At 46.4% G+C, this 22,324-nt stretch overlaps 1 protein-coding gene and 1 pseudogene across 2 annotated transcripts in view; one reads left to right on the top strand and one right to left on the bottom strand.

Annotated features, from left to right (window-relative positions):
• Positions 1-22,324, bottom strand: part of LOC144156369 (octopamine receptor beta-2R-like) — a 426,836-nt gene that overhangs the window by 178,866 nt on the left and 225,646 nt on the right. The window lies entirely within an intron of this gene.
• LOC144146458 (uncharacterized) lies at positions 21,090-22,261 on the top strand (annotated as a pseudogene).

Genomic DNA, 22,324 nt, shown 5'->3' with positions numbered 1-22,324 from the left:
CTATGATATTGTTATTAACAGTTTAAACGCTAAGGCAGGTTTCTAACCACCGTATTCGTTCTTTGTTTCCTGCAGCTGGTCTTTGTAAAAATTTTGCAGTCCACGGCGATGGTGGCCGTAGCAAGCGCCCGGCCAAGAAGTGGCGCTGCAACTGCAGCTGTCGGTTGGTGGCGTGGTAAAGACCTCTCCCGGTGTACGTCAAACGGCGGCCGTGGCGTCACGGCGACCGCACGTGTTAAGGACATAATAGTAGACGCTAAGAAGAATAAATGGGCTTGGGTAGGGCATGTAATGCGAAGGCAAGATAACCGTTGGTCATTAAGGGTAACAGAGGGGATCCCTAGAGAAGGCAGGCGCGCCAAATACTTTTGTTTTGGCGAAGTACAGCACAGCGTTAAAAATGCTTATTAATGTCTCATTTGTTTTGGAGACACGGAATAAATGTTCCGAAGAGAGACCAAAGATAGCCGCCTATACCGCCAGATCGGCCACGATACGTTTGGTCGTATAGGGAGCAGAAGAAATCTGTTCAAGACGAACACGCGCTTGGAAATGCAATAAATTTATAGCTTGATCAATCATATTATGCCTTCAGGCCGCGGCAAAACAGAGATGCTTGACGGCATCGTGCCTTCACCGCGATTTGGCATCGTGCCTTCGCCGCGAGATGGGCCGCTCACGTGTCTTGTTGCTGTACACTGAACTCGAAGGAGTTTTCTCTAAACGAACGTACTAAGTGAATGTATTCTTTTGTGGCGGTCTTCCTACGCTGGCATATGTAAAGGGGGGTGCAAGGACACTAACTTTGAGCATCATGAAGTAATGACTACCGATAATTTTTTAGTGCCACTGTCACAATCTACGCAGTAACCATACGGTGGTTCATATGTGCGCTGTCAATAAAAGCATAGCTGGCAACATAGAAGAACACTATAGCATTAACGAAAGGGCAGCAGGTCTTGTAATTAGGCTCAATAAGAGGTGCAAGCTCAAGGTGGTGCAGGGCTACGCGCCCACATGCAGCCACGACGACCAAGTAGTGGAACGCTTCTATGAAGATGTGGATTCGGCAATGGCTAAAGTAAAAACACAGTATACCGTAGTTATGGGGGACATCAATGCTAAAGTAGGCAAGAATCAGGCTGGAGACAAGGAAGTTGGGAACTATGGTCTGGGCTGTAGAAATAGCAGGGGGGACCTACTAGTTGAGTTTGCAGAACGGAATAACCTACGCATAATGAATACCTTCTTCCGTAAACGGGAGAGTCGGAAGTGGACCTGGAGGAGCCCGAATGGGGAGCATAAAAATGAAATAGACTTCATATTATGCGATAACCCCGGCGTCGTGCAGGATGTGGAAGTACTCGGAAGGGTAAGGTGTAATGACCACCGTATGGTAAGATCTCGAATTAGGCTAGATTTGAGGAGGGACCGCAACAAGCTAGTACGAAAGAAGCCGATACATGAGCTAACAGTAAGACGTAAAGTAGAAGAATTCAGGATCGCGCTGCAGAACCGATATTCAGCTCTTAACCAGGAAGCTGAGCTTACGACACAGGAAGCCAGCGACAACCTTACCCGTATTATCACGGAGTGTGCAGTGGAAGTCGGGGGCACTATGGCTAGACAGGATACTGGCAAACTTTCACAGGAGACGAAAGATCTAATTAGGAAACGGCAAACCATGAAAATCTCCACCGCAGATGACGGAATAGAACTAGCGGAGCTTTCGAAGTTAATCAATAAGCGCAAGACAGCTGACATACGGAAGTATAATGTGGAGAGGATCGAATACGCTGTAAAAAACGGAGGTAGCCTGAAAGCTGTGAAGAGGCGTCTTGGCGTGGGAAAAATCAGATGTATGCACTTAAGGATAAGCAAGGCAATGTCATCACAAATAGGGATAAAATAGTCACAGTGGTCGAGGAGTTCTACAGGGATCTGTACAGTAGCCGGGACATCCAGGATAATGCCGAACGAGACAGTAGTTCAGAGGAGATAGACATCCCACCAGTAACGACCGACGAAGTAAGGAAGGCTTTGAAAGAAATGAAAGGGGGCAAAGCACCTGGTGAGGATCAGATAACAGCAGACCTCTTGAAGGATGGCGGAGAAATTGTATTTGAAAAACTGGCAAACCTGTATGCGCAATGCCTAATGACTGCAATGGTACCGGAATCTTGGAAGAATGCCAACATCATCCTAATCCATAAGAAAGGTGACATGAAGCACTTGAAAAATTACAGGCCGATCAGCTTACTGTCAGTCGTCTACAAGGTACTTACCAAGGTAATCGCTAACAGAATTTCGGCAACCTTAGATTTCAGTCAACCTAAAGAACAAGCAGGGTTCCGTAAAGGTTATTCAACAATGGACCATATTCACACTATCAATCAGGTGATAGAGAAGTGCGCTGAGTATACTGAACCCCTATATATAGCCTTCATAGATTATGAGAAAGCATTTGACTCGGTCGAAACCCTAGCAGTCATTCAGGCATTACGGAACCAGGGGGTAGATGAGCATTATGTAAGAATACTAGAGGATATCTACAATGGATCCACAGCTACCATCATCCTCCATAAGGAGAGCAGCAAAATACCTACAAGGAAGGGTGTCAGACAAGGAGACACAATCTCTCCAATGTTATTCACAGCATGTTTACACGAAGTATTCAGAACGTTGGATTGGGAACAGGTGGGAGTAAGGGTTAATGGAGAATACCTCAGTAACCTCAGATTTGCTGATGACATTGCCTTGCTAAGTAACTCGGGGGACGAATTGCAAAGCATGCTTTCCGCACTGGACGAACAGAGTAGAACCTGAATTAATAGGGCCTGAAAATTAATATGCAGAAAACTAAAGTAATGAACAATAACCTCGGGACAGCACAGCGGTTTGATATAGGTGGCGAGGCAGTGGAAGTGGTAAGCGAATATATCTACTTAGGCCAAGTTGTGACCCCAGATCACAATCATGAGGCCGAGTTAATTAGAAGGATCAGAATGGGGTGGGGTGCATATGGCAGGCATTCTCAGATAAGGAATAGCAGCCTACCATTGTCGCTGAAGAAGAAAGTCTATGACAGCTGCATCTTACCGGTACTCACCTACGGGGCAGAAACTTGGAGGCGGACTAAGAGGGTTCAACTTAAATTGAGAACGACTTAGCGGGCAATGGAGCGGAAAATTATAGGTGTAACATTAAGGGACAAAAAGAGAGCGGAGTGGGTCAGGGAACAAACACGTGTTAAGGACATATTAGTAGAGATTAAGAAGAAGAAATGGACGTGGGCAGGGCATGTAATGCGAAGGCAATATAACCGCTGGTCATTAAGGGTAACAGAGTGGATCCCTAGAGAAGGCAAGCGCTGCAGGGGGCGGCAGAAAGTTAGATGGCCAGATGAGATTAAGAAGTTTGCGGGGATAAATTGGTCACAGTTGGCACAGGACCGAGGTAATTGGAGAATAATGGGAGAGGCCTTTGCCCTGCAGTGGGCGTAGATAAGCTGATGATGATGATGATGATGATGATGATGTTCGCTGTCATAATTACGATTAACCTCATAATTGCGAATAACCATTTCGCGATTTCACTAGGAACCAAGTCACAAAACAATCGGTAACTTATCTAGACCCCATCATACTGACATATTTTATTCGAATAATTTTTGGCTTTGGCTTGCTATATTTTTGTTTTGTTGCTGTTCATTTTACTTCCTACTTTCGTGCTTTTCTTTTCTCCTCAACATAAAATCGTGCATGCACGCAAGGCGACCACGAACAGGCAGAGTACACGCTGCTCGATGCACTTCTTGACACAAGCGGACCTGAACAACCAAAATAAATGAGTTTTTCTTGGTATGCAGGCAGCCGTCACAAAGCATCCTCAAAACCATTCCTGGAACGTGCCGCAAGAGCACCAACCTTCAGAATGACCCCTTTTATGTTGTTCTGTCGCGCACCGATTATCCGAGAGAATAAATGTCGCAGTCATCAGATGACCGTATGGTACACCGTTGTATTGCGGTGGTTGTGGGTGTAAAAATCCACATGTAGGTATCGAGGGCCCCAGCTGTGCTAACTAGAACAGCCACCTGTGATGTCGGTTGCCAGTTTCGGTTAAATCCAACGGCCCGTCCATCCTGAGAAAGCAGCGCCGCCACTTTCTCAGCGCAGGAACTTTGCATCAGCACAGACACTTGTCGCGCCAGCCGCACAACGAAGGCAATTGCGAAAGTTCTCGCTCTCGTTAGATGCGCAACCAGACGACAGAGACAACTGCAGCGCCTGCTCCGGCCACGCCGCCACGGACGCCGTGGCCTACATATTTTTGACAAATACTGTACGTAAATAGGACGGACTGGGGGGCTGCCGAAGGACGGCTGTCACACCACCTATGCTCCGAATACTTTGGCGAACCTGCAAGAACGAAACTGCGCCCGTCTACGCTTCCCTCGGCTGGAGTCCGCGATGTTCCAGTATTAGCCCTCGCCAGTAAAGGTAAGCGCAGCGGATGCTCGTTCGATATATCATGATCTGTAAACGTGAGATAAATATTGGCAAATCATTTAACATCTAGTTATTGCGCGCCCAAGTGTTTTCACTAACACTTAGAGGACAGCGAAAATTGGTGTTTGATACGCGACAACGGCGGCGTTATCTCTTTATGTCAAGTGGCAGGGGCAGCAACTGCCGGGGCCCCGAGTCGAGAACGGTTGACGACTTCATCAAAAGTTGCTTCCAGTGACCCCCCTCAACGCCGCCAAATTCTTCACGCCGTACAGGTGCGGTCAGAAGTAATTGGACCTAGAAGCGGCGGCGTCTGCGTCGAGGCACCCTAGGCCAGACTACAGTTACTGCACGGCCGCTAGATGTGTTTCCATCGAGCGGCGGTGGTTCTTGTATGTCGCGTAGCGCCGGAGTTGCGCGTCTGAAACCGGTCGTGGTCTGACATGCCACGGCTTCAACCTTACAACAGAAGCGGTATTCTCGTGTTTTGTCCTTTTTGTGTCCATTTAAAAAATGTCCGTTTTGAGCGAGTCCTAATTGGCTAAAACTGAACAATCGGATGTAACGTAACGCAAGCGCCGCGGAGCTAGTTCGCTGCTTCTCGGAGCGGACGATTTGAATTTGAAAAAGAAGAAGGTCAATCATGAATTTTCCGGTCATCGCCTTGTTGTTGGCTCACCGGCGGAACAGGCAATCGAGAAGTAATAAAGACGCATTCAAAATGCTTACAGAAGTATTTTCGCATCTCGAAGAGGACTGTGCAGTGTCTTTGCTTCGAGCTCTGGGACAAACGTTGCCGGCTCAAGATCGGGCTAAGTGTCGAGGATCAAGTGGTATGCGCCCTTTGTTTCTTCGCCACCGGTGGATTTCATTCAGCGGTCGCTAGTGAAGAAGCGATTTCGCTGTCGAGTTCCCTCCGTGAGCCGGTGTATCCACGCCGTCCTCGTCACGCAGAGAAATAAACAATCATCTGCGAGCTAGATAGCTTCCAAGCATCATCATCATCATCATCAGCAGCAGCAGCAGCACCAGCAGCAGCAGCACCAGCTTATCTACTCCCACTGCAAGGCAAAGGCCTCTCCCATAGATCTGCAATTATCCCGGTCCTGTGCTAACTGCGTCCAATTTACCCGTGCAAACTTCCTGACCTCATCTGCCCATCTAATTTTCTGCCGCCCTCTGCCACGCTTGCCTTCTACTCTGTTACCCTTAATGACCAACGTTTTTCTTGCCTTCGAATTACATGCCCTGCCCCCGTCCATTTCTTCTACTTAATTTCTAATAATATGTCCTTAACACGCGTTTGTTACCTGACCCAGTCTGCTCTCTTCTTGTCCCTTAATGTTACACCTATCATATTCCGTTCTATTGCTCGCAGAGTCGTCCTCAATTCACGTTGAACCTTCTTAGTGAGCCTCCAAGTTTCTGCCCCATAGGTGAGTACCAGTAAGATCAGCTGTCATACACTTTCTTCTTCAGGGACAATCTGCCATTCATTATCTGAGAATGCCTGTCCAACACAGTCCACCCCATTCTTATCCTTCTAATCATCTGTCCCTCATGGTTGGGATCCGGGGTCACAACTTGCCCTAAGTAGTTATATTCGCTTACCATTTCCACGTCCTCGCCACCTATCTCAAACCGCTGTGCGGTCACGAGGTTACTGATCATTACTTTAGTTTTCTGCATATTACTTTTGAGGCCCACGCTACAACTCTATTTTATTTATTTATTTATTTATTTATTTATTTATTTATTTATTTATTTATTTATTTATTTATTTATTTATTTATTTATTTATTTATTTATTTATTTATTTATTTATTTATTTATTTATTTATTTATTTATTTATTTATTTATTTATTTATTTATTTATTTATTTATTTATTTATTTATTTATTTATTTATTTATTTATTTATTTATTTATTTATTTATTTATTTATTTATTTATTTATTTATTTATTTATTTATTTATTTATTTATTTATTTATTTATTTATTTATTTATTTATTTCAGGTACCTTACAGGCCCTCGCAGGGGATTGAGTGAGGGGGGGTACATAAGAAAAGTGCGAAATTAACAAGATTTTCAAAAAGGCATTAGAAAGAACCAGGGTCCAAGAAACCATTACACAGGAAATAGGCCATAAATACATATCTAGAGAAACGCAAAATACAAAGATAACGTGTGCTATATCTTGCGCGAACCAAGACTAACATACCGCACATTCAAGATAAAAAGCACGCGAGGGTAAACAGACACTTGATGCACAAAAATGCAAAACAGGAAGTTCACATAAAACTGTGATAATAGATTGGTACAATATAACGAAAAAAATGAGCATGAAGAAGGTTACGGAATGCGTCGGGCTTAGATTTGGCGGCAATGCTATCAGGAAGACCGTTCCAAAGCCTGATGGCCAGGGGAAGTGCGGACAAGTTAAATGCATCAATTTTACCGTAGTGGCGGGAAAACCTATGTTGGTTATTTACCCTACGTGAAATGTTGGTCGGAACTTTAAGATGTAGCGTTGAGTGTGCTGAATTGTAAACATATTTGTGAAAAAAGGCATAAAAGGGAAATGTTGCGTCGAAGATCAAGCGGGTGAAGGGAAAGATTTAGTTTAATCTCTGATACACTGGACGGGTACTTGTAGTTGCGTGAAATAAACCTTGCAGCTCTATTCTGTATTTCTTTAATCTTGTTAATCAGATATTGATGGTATGGGGACCAGAAGGGTGACGCAAACTCGAGCTGTGATCGAACGTATGTTGTGTAAGCTAGTTTACGAATGTCAGATGGAGCATGATGCAAATTTCGACGCAAGAAACCTAATGACGTGCAAGCCTTGGCGCAGACGATGTCGATATGGGTACTCCAAGAAAGGCCTTCTGTGAATGCAACACCTAAGTATCTGCAGGATGAAACGTTGTCTAGGTGGCTGCTATTAATGTGGTAGTTGAAAATTGACTTTGTACGCTTACGAGTAAATGAGACAACTTTGCACTTCGAGATGTTTAGTGGCATTAACCATGTGTTACACTAATTAGAAATTATGTTCAGGTCAATTTGAAGGGAGAGGTGACCATTAGTACTGCAGATTGATTGGTAGATATTGCAGTCATCGGCAAAAATACGCATGCGAGATTATATATTAATGGGCAGGTTATTTATGTATATTAGAAAAAGCAAAAGGCCGAAAACTATTCCCTGAGGTACCCCAGAGGTAACCTAACATGTGGGAGAAATTAAATTATTAACAGCTGTAAACTGTTGTCTTAGTGACAGAAAGTTGCGAATCCATGAAAGGGTTAGTGAATCCAATCGAAGAGCAGACCGTTTAGAAATTAAGCGGCAATGGGGTACACGGTCCAATGCTTTCGAAAAACCTAAAAATATACAGTCAGTTTGCTGGATATTGTCCATATTATTGTACAAGTCCGTCGGAAATTCAAATAACTGCGTCTCGCACGATAGGCCTTTCCTGAATCCATGTTGGTTAGAACAAAAGAAACAGTTCGATTCGAGGTGATTGTAAACGAGTGAAGCGATAATGTGCTCAAGCATTTTGCAACAAATGCACGCGAGTGATATCGGGCGGTAGTTCTCCGGGTAATGCTTATTTCCTGCTTTGAATATGGGTATCACCTTAGCGAGTTTCGAATCGTCTGGTAGCACTCCAGATGATAATGAATGTCTAAAGATGTGAAAAAGAACTTTGCTAGAAGCGAAGACGGGGCATTTTAGTATTTTAGAATTAATGTCATCTACGCCAGAAGATGTAAATATGTTTAGAATATTGATCAGAGAGGCGACACCTTCCTTGGTAATTTCAATGGGTTCCATGTATGGCCAGGCAAAGTCAGAAAAATGAGGCAATTTAGAATAATCTTCCTGAGTAAACACAGAAGAAAAGAATGAATTAAAGGCTGAGGGACAGTCGTTTTCAGGTAGTGGGATGTGGTTATCGTCATGCAGAGTTATTTTGTTACTATCATGGTCAGGTGACATTACTCGCCAGAACTTTTTTGGATTTGATATCAGCAGTGATGGGAGGTCATTGGAAAAGTACTTTTGTTTTGCTGAGTCTAATGCGCGACAGTAAGTATCAAGATATTCCCTGTAACTTTGCCAAGCAGCTGGTGCACGGGTGAGCTTCGCGCGTCTATGGAGGCGTTTCTTTTTGTTCCTCATTCTTTTTAGTGTTCTAGTAAACCAGGGATTAGTTTTGTCATTAGTTATTCAGGTCAGGGGGACATACTGGTTGATAAGGGTAGACATCTTGTTTTTAAATTTCAGCCAGTTATTTTGAACCGTTCTACTGTAAAAAGATGGGAGTAATATTTGGTTAAAGAATATATCCAGCTCTTTATAAATTTTAGTGAAGTCTGCTCTGTTATAGTCACGAATGTGTTTTGCTCCAACACCGGAAAACGGCACTGGAAGTTTAATTGATGCCTGCAGTAACTAGTGATCACCAAATGTGTCGAGGTGCAATACAGTGTGAAGGAATTCCGGTGCATTTGTTAGTATTAGGTATAATATGTTGTTTCCGCGAGTTGGCTGGTTAATGACCTGCGAGAAGTTGAAATCAAGAGTTAAACTAATGAACTGTTCGGAGATGCGACAAGGAGACGATAATTGTTCCCAGTCGATTAGTGGAAAGTTAAAGTCGCCAAAGAGGTAAATGGTGCTCGCACCGCTGATTTGAATTGCTTCGGTGATGATGTCTTGCAGTGGGAAACAAAAGAACTGCATGAGTCAGGTGGTCTGAAACAAACTCCGGTGATGGAATTAACCACTACGACAACCCATACAATTTAACAAATTCAAAGCGGAACCAGAGCTGATTAAATACGAAGTTAATGTTTTTAACACCAAGAAGGATGCCACCACCTCTTCTGTCGTTGCGATCTTTACGGTAAATATTGTAAGAATTGTTATAAGGAAGAATTTCGTTACCATTTACGTCGGGATGCAACCAAGTTTCAGTAAGGGCGAGAAGATCAGAGTTATTATCATCTATGAAGGAACCAACAAGGTAGAGTTTAGGTAGTATGCTTCGTATGTTACTGAAAGATAATGATAACATGGACGGGGGGGTGAGAGGTAGCTTGCTTGCCTGGCGCACGCTCAGTGTGCGGCGCCTAGCTTTCAGCTATCTGTTCGACAAAACGGTGGTGTTAGTGATAGGGTCATAAATGCAAGTCTTGTTATTGATTATAAGCCTGTTTACTGCAATTTCGAACGACACGTTTAGTTGCCTAGCGAAGACCTATAACTTTTTCCGAATTTGTCGCGTAGCTGGCGAAAAATCTTCCCCAATTGATTGATGTGAACCCTTTAGCTTGCGCGCCTATGACAGTATAGTTTGCTTGTCTTTAAAAAATTTTAGTTTGGCGATAATGGGTCTGTTCTTCCCTTCCACGTACTTGCCAACCCTGTGTACCCGCTCAAATTGTGTACTGTTGGTTGAAATTTTTAGCCCCTCTGAGCATAATTCAATTACTTTAAATTCCGAAGCTGCCCAGTTTTCTTTTTGGTCGTCTTCAATCCCAAAGAAGAGTAGATTGATCTCCGGAGTCTATGTTCCGCGGCCTCACACCTGGACGTAATGGCTGCAAGCTGTTCTGAAACGTCGCACGAGGGAGCTACTGCATCGCCTGGCTCAGCTGCACTTCTCCAGGCGATGCTTGACTCCAACGCCGCTACCTTCGCTGTCAAGTCGCATGAGGCAGTTGTGGGCACGTCAGCCTCGGGCACAATAATCGTACCTATGCTTGATTCTAATGCTGCAAGCTTCGCTGTCAAATTATCAATAATAATGTCAGAGGCTGCTTGTTTTTCTGTAAGAATTTTTAGGTCAGCCAACAGAACTGCATAAGTGGTCTCTAGCGCTTGAATTGCTTCAAGTGCTGAAACCAGTGTGCCCGATGAGTCAGCCCCCGACCTTGTCGTCGGTGGCCCCGGGTTTGGCTCAACATCATCTGAAAGCATGAGTAGCAAACTGCATAAACCCGAACACAAGAAATTGCAAAACGCCAAGGATCGCTTCAGCACTTCAATCCACTCAGTTGGGCACGACACCGCTATGACACAGCGACTACTACTACTAGGAGTAAAGGAGTAAAAGGAGTAAAAGTTTATTGGCATAACTTCCATACAGCTGAGAGCCAGAGACAGCCAAAAGGCAGGAGCCCATACACCAGAGTGCTGGCCGCCTCCTCAGCTGTACGTTAACAATATGAAGGACATGTGAAAACGATTATGATAATATATATACAGATGAGGGGAGTTATAGTTATATATACAGTATACTAAAGCATGAAGTACCGCGGAGGTAACTAACCTGCAAAAGCAGCGGGTGAGTCGCGTGCATACTGGATGCGGTGCCGTTCCCGAGGTGGACGATGCGTCGGTCAGTTATATGCTCTGCGCCGGTCGTGTTGAGCGCTGTCGTCATCCATCCGGGTTGCCAGCTGTGAAACGGCGTTGCGTCCAATTTTGGCGGGGGAAGGTCGCAAATTTGTGAAAGCACAGGCACAGGTGGATGGACGGGAATCAGTTGACTGGAATCAGTCCACCAGGAGAAAGTGGCGCATGTTATGACCTTCAAAAGCAGCGGGTGAGTCGCATGCATACTGGATGCGGTGCCGTGCCCCTATGCCGTACCAGAGTCCTTCAATGTTTTACTGGTCACGAAACTTCGGCGCTCGTTTCATATAGGGACCGCGCGTGCCACTACAGGCGCCACCACCGCACGAAGGTCATCCAGCCGCCGCTTTCGCGGCGTATTGGCCTGCTCTTGGCGTGCAAACGCTCGCTGCTTTTGGTGTCTGCGCGCTGATTAAGTGTGTTTTTTTCGTAGTAGTTAGCGATGAATAGTCCAGTCATCACCTGCCTTCAATGGGGTTTCATTTTTCGTAGTAAATTACCGTAGACTTCGGCCGCGAACGGAAACGGCTTCTGCGTGCTCTGGCACAAGCGCTACGCCGTCGTGTTTTCGGATTTTTAAATTTCTATTTCTTTATTTCTTAAAGCAAAAGTTGCAAATACCACACATACGGTAGCTGCGTAGTCACGGACTGCTGCGGGCCTATCGATAATACAATAAAAAATACTAAAAGAAAACAAGTACGCGTCATTCAGACTACGCTTAATGAATCCGTTGATTGCTCTGGAATGCACAGAACGCTAAAAGAGATAGCCCAGTAGTATTGTCGTTTCGATGAATGGGTACATACTTGTGAACATCTAAAAACGCTGCAGGAACGCGAAGGATCAAAACACGAAGATGTATATGTTGCACCATGTGTCTTTCCGCTTCCACGCTTTGCAATCCTTGCAAAAACAGGAAGCAAAAAAAGAACAATAAAACTGATTTTATCGCACGCAACAAAAATTCAATGTTACGAAGGGAGACAAAAGAGCGTCGTCCAGCGTACAAAAATTTATTTTTTCGCGCTGCGATGTGGAGCGCACGGAGGAAACAGAATATTGCCACGTAGCCAAGAACGACGCCAAGCTTTTCTGAACGAAGTTTATTAAAGCGAGCTCCTGTTCTACAGAAGACTAGAATGAAACACAAACGTCGAAGAAGCAGTCCGCAGTGTTACGTGCACAGATGAACGTCAATAAAGAGAGTTGCACGGCGTTTGTTATGCCTGCATTACTCTCGGAACGTTATTAATTTCAGATACATGGAAATAGGATCGAGAATATTGTCGAAGAAACAAAAAATCAAGTTAGCGACAAGGTGGCACCCTTTCGATATCAAACAATATTGTCCGACGGGACGTACGATAAAAAGAGCAAACGGGTTGAAACGCCAGATAAAAAACTGGAATCGGCCACGCGCGGTTACAAAACAAACAAAACGAACCCTAAGGAATAATTCGCGGTAATATGAAAAGTAAAAGCACAAGGACGTCCCACAGCTTTTTTACACGCGAGCTGAGCCCAACATAATACAAGATTGCAAACAGGCAATAAAGCACCGCTACAACCTGACTGATATGACAAAAATCCAGTTTTAAGTTAGCCTTCTACAATTCTAGGTCCACGATGCTCTCAAAAGGGTACATTGCTTTTTCCATTCTCACAAACAGTGCATTTCCACACACTGTCATACATTTGTAATTGAAGCTGAAATCTCACGTTGCTTGCTTTGGAATGGCGCGCCTCCATTTCTCACGCAGCTCCCCGTCGCTCGGTCAAGAGAACAAGGAAACATTTTCTGTGGTATCGTTGTAAGGAATGACATCCCGGGACGCAACACATGTTCGGCATCGTCGTTGCACTACTTAAGTCGCATCACAAGAGCGCGAAATGCACGTTACATTTTTTTTCCGCACAAAACAAACAAACTCGCCGCGGCTCCGCCGTTCGAGCCAGCGCAACGCCGCCCGAGGAGTGACCTCAGTGAGCGGGTGGCGCCACCGTGCGGCGGGCAAACGCAGCATATGAAGCTCTCCCATTGAGTTACGGAGCAGTTTCGTGACCAGTAAAGCATTGAAGGACTCTGGCCGTACCCAGGTAATCGCTAACAAAATTTCTGCCACCTTATATTTAAGTCAACCTAAAGAACAAGCAGGGTTCCGCAAAGGTTATCCACCAATGGACCATATTCACAGGAGCAATCAGGTGATAGAGAAGTGCGCGGAGTATACTGAACCCCTATATATAGCCTTCATAGATTATGAGAAAGCATTTGACTAGGTCGAAACGTCAGCAATCATTCCGGCATTACGGAACCAGGGCGTAGACGAGCATTATGTAAGAATACAGGATATTTATATTTACAATGGGTCCACAGCTACCATCATCCTCCACAAGGAGAGCAATAAAATCCCTACAAGGAAAGGCGTCTGAGAAGGAGACACAATCTCTCCAATGGTATTCAGAGCATGTTTACAAGAAGTATTCAGAACATTGGATTGCGAACAGGTGGGAGTAAGGGTTGCTAAGTAACTCGGGGGACGAATTGCAAAGCATGCTAACAACTGTCGATCAGAAGGCCACAATTACAGAAGCATTCGCGTGAAATTATAACCGTTTTTTGGTACTTGACGGTTACACATACCAGCTTAACGTTCGTAGGCTTCACGCGCAACAGGTACGTTGTCAAGAAACGGAAATCCTTACCACTTCCACATTTTTTTCACTTGTAGCGCACCATTCGAGGTTCTTGGAAAAGACCGCGTCAGCATGCCTAAAGTGAGCCGATGGTGAACTACGTCGGGAGGGTTATTTTGATGAACGGTCCTTGTCACCCACCTCAAAACGGGACCAAGCGCAAAAAAACGGGGTAGCCGTAGCATTGTTAACACTTTACTGTCACAGGAAACAGCTGGCTGCAGCTGCCATCTTTTGGCGCACGTTCCCTTGTGGTTAAAACTTTCAACGTCGTCATAAAAAATATAGCGATTAGATTTTCAAAACACCGTCAAATAAACACATAGAAGATAGTTGTACATGGTTTCAGTTCGTTAACAAGCGTGTGCAAAAACAGTTACGGTGTTACCAAAATTACTTCGCTTAATCGGAAATACGTCACGATGAAAGGGACGCAAAACTGATGTTTTCAAAACGGACAATTACGAGAATGTCACCACAGGAAAGCTCGCTTTCAGCGCTGCGCACGAGACCCTGTTGCCGTTTTCAGTCAGCGCTGTGGTTTGTCAGTTCTTTCCCTGGTGTCCGTGTTTAAGTGCGCTAGCTTCAAGATGTCCCATATGCATTACCAACTAGCCCAGTTGTCACTTCTTCTACAGTTCTTATCCAGTGAGCGGCAGCAGTTTCGGCGGGCGCTCAGCAGATAAGCAAACGACTGTCCCCGCAGCCTGGCCAGCCTCGCGCGCTGCCCCGCAGCTCATAGCCGCAGCAGCTGCCACAAGCATGCGCCAACTCCTCCCCGCTTCCACTGGCAACGTTTATCCATACCACGGAGTATTCCATACTTCTGCAGTTTCCTATTTTCCAGCTGCGGCCATGGATACAAGGCGGCCTTCCCCGACTCTCGCAACCGCGGCGCTGCGGTTGCGAGTTACGCTAGGGGAGCGAGCTTCGCCTGCCAGTGGGGAGCGTTCGGATCGGCATCTCCGGTTCTCACCACTTCTGAGTGTGTACTGCAAAAGAAAGAACTGTTCTCGGAAGTTGCACATCATATTGTTGCGCCGTTCCAGTTCGAGATTTATTTGAAATGGGCCGTATTATGCAAGGAGTAATGTGCGTACGCCCAGTGATTTTGAGAGGTGGCTACATTTTCCGGCAAGAACGACAGCGTTTTAAATGAACGTTCCCGACTCTGGGGCTGTAACATGTGAACACGAAATCGTTTCCCATGCCAATCGTGCAAATTTATTGCAGCACAAGTCCTATTTCCTCACAGCCATGTGCAACAACTGCATGCTTTCTTTATATAGACATCCGCGTATCCTTTATAGTTTCAAAAAAATCAAATTGTTCCTCAGGTTAAATCTAACACAAAATCGTGGATAAATGAGGAAAATTTGTATAAATTTTAATTGTATGTTTTCTGGCTGTATTTGTTATCATTAAGAATTTTTCTGCGTTTTTCCAGTAAAAATAAAAAAAATACTAGTATTATTATTTTACCTTCTGAATCAATTGAACAATCACATCTATCCAAAATGTCTCAAATGCACACTCCAATCATAAGCTAATTTTTCTTGAGGACTTCAACACCCCAGGTATTCGCTGGAACAGTCCTTCCTTTGAGCACAAAAACTATTATGCAGCGCGGACGTGCAGCATGTTATCGTATTTTGAATCGTTCATCTCAATACAGCAGTTTTGCCGCATAGAAAACGCTTGTGGTAATGTCCTAGACGTGTGCTTCTCAAACTTGAAAAACATACAAGTGTGTGCCTCTAATATTTCTCTCGTACACCCCGAGAAGTTTCACCCCCCTCTTATTGTCTGTCTCGGTCTCTGCCCAGCATCGGTATAGAGGTGTTGACGATTGTGAACTCCCGCGATGTGCTTTCAAACGTGGAGATTATGCTGGGCTGTATCACTTTTATTTATGCGCTGAATGGTCAAGTGTCTTTGATGTCAGCAATGTTGACGAACAGGTTCGACGTTTTACAGAAATTGTCAGGAGCGGCATGGAAAAGTACATCCCTCTTTAAAGCCTGTTCATTCCAAATTTCCCCACTGGTCCACTAAATAACTTCGAAGTTAGCTTAAACTTATGGACAGCGCCCACAAAAAGGCAAAGCATTCTCGGCGCGTCAAGAGGAAAGCGGAGTTCGGTCGGCACCGCTCACTTCGTAAAAGCCTCTACCGGCGGGACCATCAGCTCTATATAGAGTCCTTGGAGGCTGCTGCGTCTGAGCAACCGGCTGCCTTCTGCATGTATGTACGAGGTCGTTCTAAGGCGTCTAAAGAACATATTAGCCTGCTTAACTCTGACGGCAAACAGGTTGAGGATGTGGCCGCCATCTATGCTCAATACTTTCATTTTATCTTTCAACTGTCTGATGCTAACGAACGCCTATCGTTCAATAACATGTCTAATTTTAATACACTTCTGTTCGATGAAAAGCTTGTCAATTATAGCGAAAAACAGATGAAACGATAGTTTTCCTGTGGTGCAGACGGAATTCCAGCAGCCCTCATGAAGGTCTAAGGCAATATTTTTGTGCCTGTTTTAACTTCCATTTATAAAAATTGGCTGTGGGTTAACTCAGTTATGCCTGGGTGTGCGTAGAGAGCTACGGTTAATGTTATTGCTTAGCTTGGTTTTGTCTACGGTTACATTTTTATTGTTTAGATTCGTACGTCTGAGTGTTTAGCTTTGATTGTTACCTCTTGTCAAAGGAGCCATGAAGAGAAAACACACGTTTGTTTCATTCGAAAGATTGCCTCGTTAGAACCATACTGACACCCTTTTAACGCAAATTTCGCTCAAATAAGCTACATAATTAGGAAAAAAGGGAATGACCATGCGACCCACTAGCTCATTTCCCGCAACAGAACCTATGATGTCATACTAGAATGCTCTGCGATTGGCGGATGCCGGCAAAAGCAAACGCAAGTTAGGCAGGGCTTACCAGTTTGCATAGTGAGCTATATGCCCGTGAAACATACTGCACATTCCTTTTATGACACTAAGAACGGTGGAGTAAACGGTTGAAGTTCCGAACGAACACGCAAACATGTACGCCAATGCGTACGAAACTACAGATGGCCGAGCTGGACATCTCGCCGTCGCGCAGACGAATTTTCGGGTTCGAGGCTCTTTGGGGCCAACGAACCATTCTAGCACCCACAGCCGCGACCTTGCTTGGTATCCTAATCCCTTGACAGGAAGTTGGCGTCATATCTCCAACCAGCAAAGCTAAAAATAGAAACGAGGGGAGTAAGGAACAGCAAGCAACGACGAGATATGGCGAATTCCATTGGGAGAGCAGGGGCACTCAAAAGCACTCTGAAAGTGCTCTCTCCTCAGCAGGCGTGTTCCAGTGATCGAACAGGAGTAGGAACACTATCATCCAATGGTAGAGCGAGGTCACTTTCGTTGCTCCGAGAGCAGTCGGGAGCAGTCCGATCTGCTCCCGCTTGAAAAGCGGAGTAAGCACAGTACGAAGGAAGTCGCATGACCTTTAACGTCATATCCTCCCCTTTTTTATGTTTTTGTTCTTTTTTCTTTTTTTTTCGAATTGTTGCGGCTCAGCGAGCGCGGGCCGGAGAGCGCGGCGGTATCCATCGTGCATTTGCAACTTTGCGCAATGGGCAGCGAGCCCTACGAGCATGCGAGTGCTTCCTACCGCCACACGTGCTTTGCCCGGCTTTGCTCGCACATGCTTTTCCGCAGAGATTGCTTACGTGGAGCGAATTTTCACGACGAAGTTCGCGCGGCGGGAAATCTCCCGCGGCAGGACGCCGTATGTTCTTCGGGCTGAGCCACATGGAGCGACGACACCACGACACGGCGCGCGCCGCCGCGTCGCCGCTGGGTTGCTCTCAGTGACCCCCATGCCCAGAATCAACGGTGCCGTTCAGTCAACATGAAGGAGCTTCCCACTTCGGTTGTACTTCATTTAACGATTCTGCGTGTGGGGGCGCGTTTCTTCCCCTGGAATATTCGTTCTCAGTTCTCAAAAACGCTAAAGAAAGAAGGAAAAAAAAGAAATGAAAAACGAACGGCGCTGGGGAGATTCGAACCAGCGACTCCAAGAACAAGCCGGCATTTTAACCTCTACTCCACCCCGAATGATGGCGCATATGTGCAAAATACTTGTTTTTGTCGTATTTGAGATGCCCTCGTAATGATACCGCCAGTTCCTCACTCGTCGATCTTGCAGACGGGCCTCATATTGCTACTAGTGCAAGTAATGTAGCCGGATCGCCCTTATTTAACCTGATAAATGCTAACGTGCATGCCCATTTCGGCAGGCCATGACAGTCGGGTCGGGACCGTGCTTTCCCTCGCCGTTTTTTCCTCTCCCACCTGCTCTCCGGGTGCGTGCCGCATTCCAATGGCAGGTGCAGTGGTCGTGCTCCCAAGTGCTCCCAAGTCATGGAGGAAAGAAAAGGTTAGGAGAGGCCCTGACGTCACATTTGTGAAGCCGAGTCCCGCCATGACTTGAGCCCACGGAGCCCAGCACTCTATCCCATCATCCTTTGCTGTCTCCGGTTTGAATTGACTAACATGGCGTCGCCCTGCCCTCCCGCTTCGAAGCGAAAACAGCTTCGTCGCTAATTCCTCGGTGCGATGTCATCTTCTAAGCTGTTGATTTCGCCTTCAATTTGCCCATTCTAACCCTCACCCAAAGTTTCAATCGAAAAACGGCCTTCGTTTTTGAGATAGAAGGACGATTTTTCAGCTCTTAAGCCTGGCAAAGTAGCGTTTGTCGTCGTCATAGCAACAGGCTCGCGGGATGGCGAACGCAGACGCCTCCGACGGCAGAGTTTTCAAACTGGTCTCATCTGAAAACGTTTGTCGTAGCGACTGCGCTGGTTTGCAAGCGTAGCGAAGCAGCCACATACCAAGCGCCTGAAAAATTTGTCCGTTCTATTTGCCCAAATTTGGCCGCCGCAGTTGTAAACAAGTAAGCAACAATGTCCATGGGCTCAAGAAAAATCACGTGACTTCCTCCACACTTTTTGCAATGCATTGGGGTGCTAGGGGCCTCTCCTGAGTATTCTTTCCTCCATGTCCCAAGTGCTCTCTCCCCTACTCCTCACTGCACGACGCCACTGCTCCAGTTCTCTCAATGGAATTCGCCCATAGTGCCACTGGTGCCACTCGTCGCAGAAGTTCCGGAATGGTGGTCGTGTTGGCTTGCTGCTGTCGTTGCGAGCTCGTTTTAGTTTACAACTGAAAACTTCAGTTCGTTCGAGTAATTTACAATGAAATTTCCTTGCTGCGTCCTGAAATGCACATGTAGTACGGGAAAATCGTCGAGGGAGTGCGACATCCCCGCCGGAGAAGAGATATCATTTCATGCTCTGCCCAATGACGAACCTCGGCGAAGCAAGTGGCTACGCTTTGTGAACTTTGCAAACGGAGCCTAAAGGGAGCTAAAGGAAGTACGAGTGTGCTCGCTTCATTTCCGACGAAGTGATTAAGGCAGCGACCCTTACGTTAGCTCACTCCTGGGACATGCGGCCGCTCGTCGCCGACTTCGTCAAATCGCCGTCAAAGCTTTCTGAGCGTGGAAAAAAAAAAATACCGTACACACCGCGCATTGACGCTCGTATCTTTCTTGTAGGAGCAGAGAGCTCGCGCGAACGGCTTTCCATACACGACACCGGCCAATTGGCATAAGCGATACTGCTACTGAAATTGAACTATTATTAACCGTAATAAGAATACGGCACATACGTACCAGTCTGTATTCATCCGTCGCGACGGGGCTTACGAGGCAGCGTTGCCGACAACTGCGCGTTCGTCTGTTGTGTGTATCGCGGAATGGTCGCTTTCCGGTCCATCCAGGTATCCCACAACTCCCGCCGCTCATGCACTTAGAAGCATTGAGCGTTCAAGTGGTGTGAGGTTGTTAAATGCAAGCCCGAGCTCTTCCGCGAGAGCTTTGTTGACCGGATCAGGCAATTCCATGACTAGGGCTGCGGGTGTACTAGGTTTTACTAGTATTTTTAAAATGGCCGCCTTCTCGGTTTCAGCACGAGTTCTGGTTCCTGTTTGATTCTCGCGTGTGGGTGCTATATGGAGTCGACATACTAGGTATCTGTTTCATGTACGGGCTCATATGACGCCATTGTTCCCGTCACGAAATGTACAATTTTGCGGGAGATTTAAAAATGTGGCTTAAATAGCCTTATTTCTCAGCGAATAAAGCATCGTTTGCTTCCAGGAAAGCGCTTGGGGTACTATGACACACCTAATCTTTCGAAAACAAAAACTTTTTGTTTTGTCTTTATGGCTCCTTTAAGTTACTGTTCGATACGCTGAGCCCGTCCTTCTGTCCCCGCAGCTCGTTGCCTCCTCCTGGTTTCATTCCGTCGTTGATCCGCGGCCCTGGCAAGAGACGCCGAACTAGACGAGGAACCATCCTCATCTGATACCACTCGCCTGGACGCTTCGTACTTACGAAGCTTCTCAATGCGTGGGGCTCGTTCTTCCTCCGTCTGTTCGGCTCGCTGCCTCTTCTTGGTTTCGTTCAGACTACGAAGCCTGGCTTCTTTCAGTCTCTCCGACTCACTCTCTATATCTGATTACGAATCCCACCGAGACGCCCTTTCTATATATACAATGCAACACCGGCTGCTCCTCGTCTGTCGTCATGCCAGATGGCGCGGCGAACGGCGTTGCCAGTTGCGACGGTTGCTTAGGCAGCCGTTCAGCTCGCGTTAAGGCCCCCGGCCACAGCGAAACGGCGAGAATGCGGCCATTGTAGCTCTCGCTGCAAAAAGTAAAGTCTGTCATCTTGCGTAGTAAGGTTTTAGGAGAACCACGTGGACGACTTCGGGCCGCGTGCGCCTTCGTGATCTTCCGGAATCAGCATCGAGGATCCCCTCGTAGGCAAGTAGGCCAACAGGTTGTAGAATCTGGTAGGGTCCGAAATACTGTCACAGTAGCTTCTCACTGAGTCCACGACGTCGGATGGGATTCCAAACACACACACGACCCCCTGGGTGGTACTCGGCGTCTCGGCGTCGGAGGTTGTAGCGTCCGGCATCCACTAGGTGCTGGTCCGTTCTGCGAACTCGAGCGAGCTGGCGGGCCTCCTCCGCACAAGGAATCCTTGGACGTCGGCGTTGAGGTCGTCGTCTTCTATGTGCGGAAGCATGGCGTGAAGCATCATAGTCATCCGTCTTCCGTAGATAAGTGAGAGCGGTGTCATCTGCGTAGTTTCCTGGATAGCCATGTTGTACGCAAGTGTAACATACGGAAGGACTTCGTCCCAAGTCTTATGTTCAACGTCGACGTACATAGACAGCATATCCGCAACCGTCTTGTTCAGGTGTTTCGTTAGTCCGTTCGTTTGGGGGTGGTACCCCGTCATTCTTCGGCGATCTGTGTTGCTGTAGCGTAAGATTCCTCGGTGGCTGTGCCATGACGCAGTCTAATCCACTTGTGTTCGTGATGCAGGATTTCGTACGCGCTATTTCCTGCGTGCTGGTACCCGTTCTTCTGGGCCCGGTATGATGCATCGATGCGAGCTATCCTTTCCCGTCAAGGCCCGTCAACCCAGATGACTGGCGCCTACTTCCAGCATTAGCCACCACTGACCTATCGACGTTGCAGCACGGAAACTGGACGCTCGAAAGTGCTCTAACAGCTACACCGTCATCTACTTCAACAAGCGCACAGCGTATAAATCCCCCCTCCAGCCGGCCGCGCTCTGTGGGCTCGGTGGCTGTGCCACGGCGCAGTCTAATCCACTTCTGTTCGTGATGCAGGTCAGTAATCAATACTGCATTTTTGCTGAAAAAACAAGCAACCGATGCCTTGTTCAGCTACCGAGCCCCCAGTGCTCTGTTTTCATTATTTCTGATTGATGAACATTGTGTTCTCTTTGCTGTTACTGTTGGGTGGAGATATTTAACCTAACCATGGACCGACCACCCTAGAGGAAATATGGACTGAACTAAAAAGCCTGTCTTCCGGTCAATCCCAACTGATTGGCGATGTACAAATACTAAAACGCCAGCTCTCTAACACTGATAAAGCCATTTCCGAACTAGGCAAGAGAATCGACAGTCTAGAACTCCACTACAGTAGTGTCAACACACTCCGAACCGATCTTGACGCCATGGCCACCGCCACCTCTCAGACAGCTACCCAGGTCTCTGTACTGGAGGTTCGACTGGACGATGCGTAGAATCGTTCCAGACGGAACAACTTCTTGTTTTACGGCATAGCGGACGACAAGCCATCCGAAACGTATGCGCAGTCTGAGGAGCTTATTACTGGGTTTTGCAGGGACCACCTAAAAATAACTGTCGAATCAAAGGATGTCGAGCATGCCCACCGTCTTGGCCGCCACTCGCAAGACCGGGGTCGGCCTATTATTGTGCAGTTTACATCTTTCAAAACCAAGGAAGCTGTCCTTCCTAATGGTCCCCAGCTTAAGGGTACTGATTTTAGCATCGGGGACGATTTCTCGCATCGGGTCCGGAACGGACGGAAGCATCCTCTGGCTTTTGCTAAATAAAAATCGTCTTTTCGTTTTACGGTATAAGACCCTATTTATGGGCTCCAAACGATACGTATTTATCGAGGCATATTTCTGGCAAAGTTGTCTAAGTCCTTAAAAAGTTGAAATTCGTTGAAACCGCCAGTTGCCGGGCAAAAATTCAGACCTTTTGACAAGGCAC

Source organism: Haemaphysalis longicornis, unplaced genomic scaffold (assembly GCF_048455015.1).
Source record: "Haemaphysalis longicornis isolate Haplotype H1 unplaced genomic scaffold, Haemaphysalis longicornis Haplotype H1 scaffold_1, whole genome shotgun sequence".
Classification (NCBI taxonomy): domain Eukaryota; kingdom Metazoa; phylum Arthropoda; class Arachnida; order Ixodida; family Ixodidae; genus Haemaphysalis; species Haemaphysalis longicornis.
Note: the sequence above shows the minus strand (reverse complement) of the source record. Positions and strands in the feature narration are given on the sequence as shown.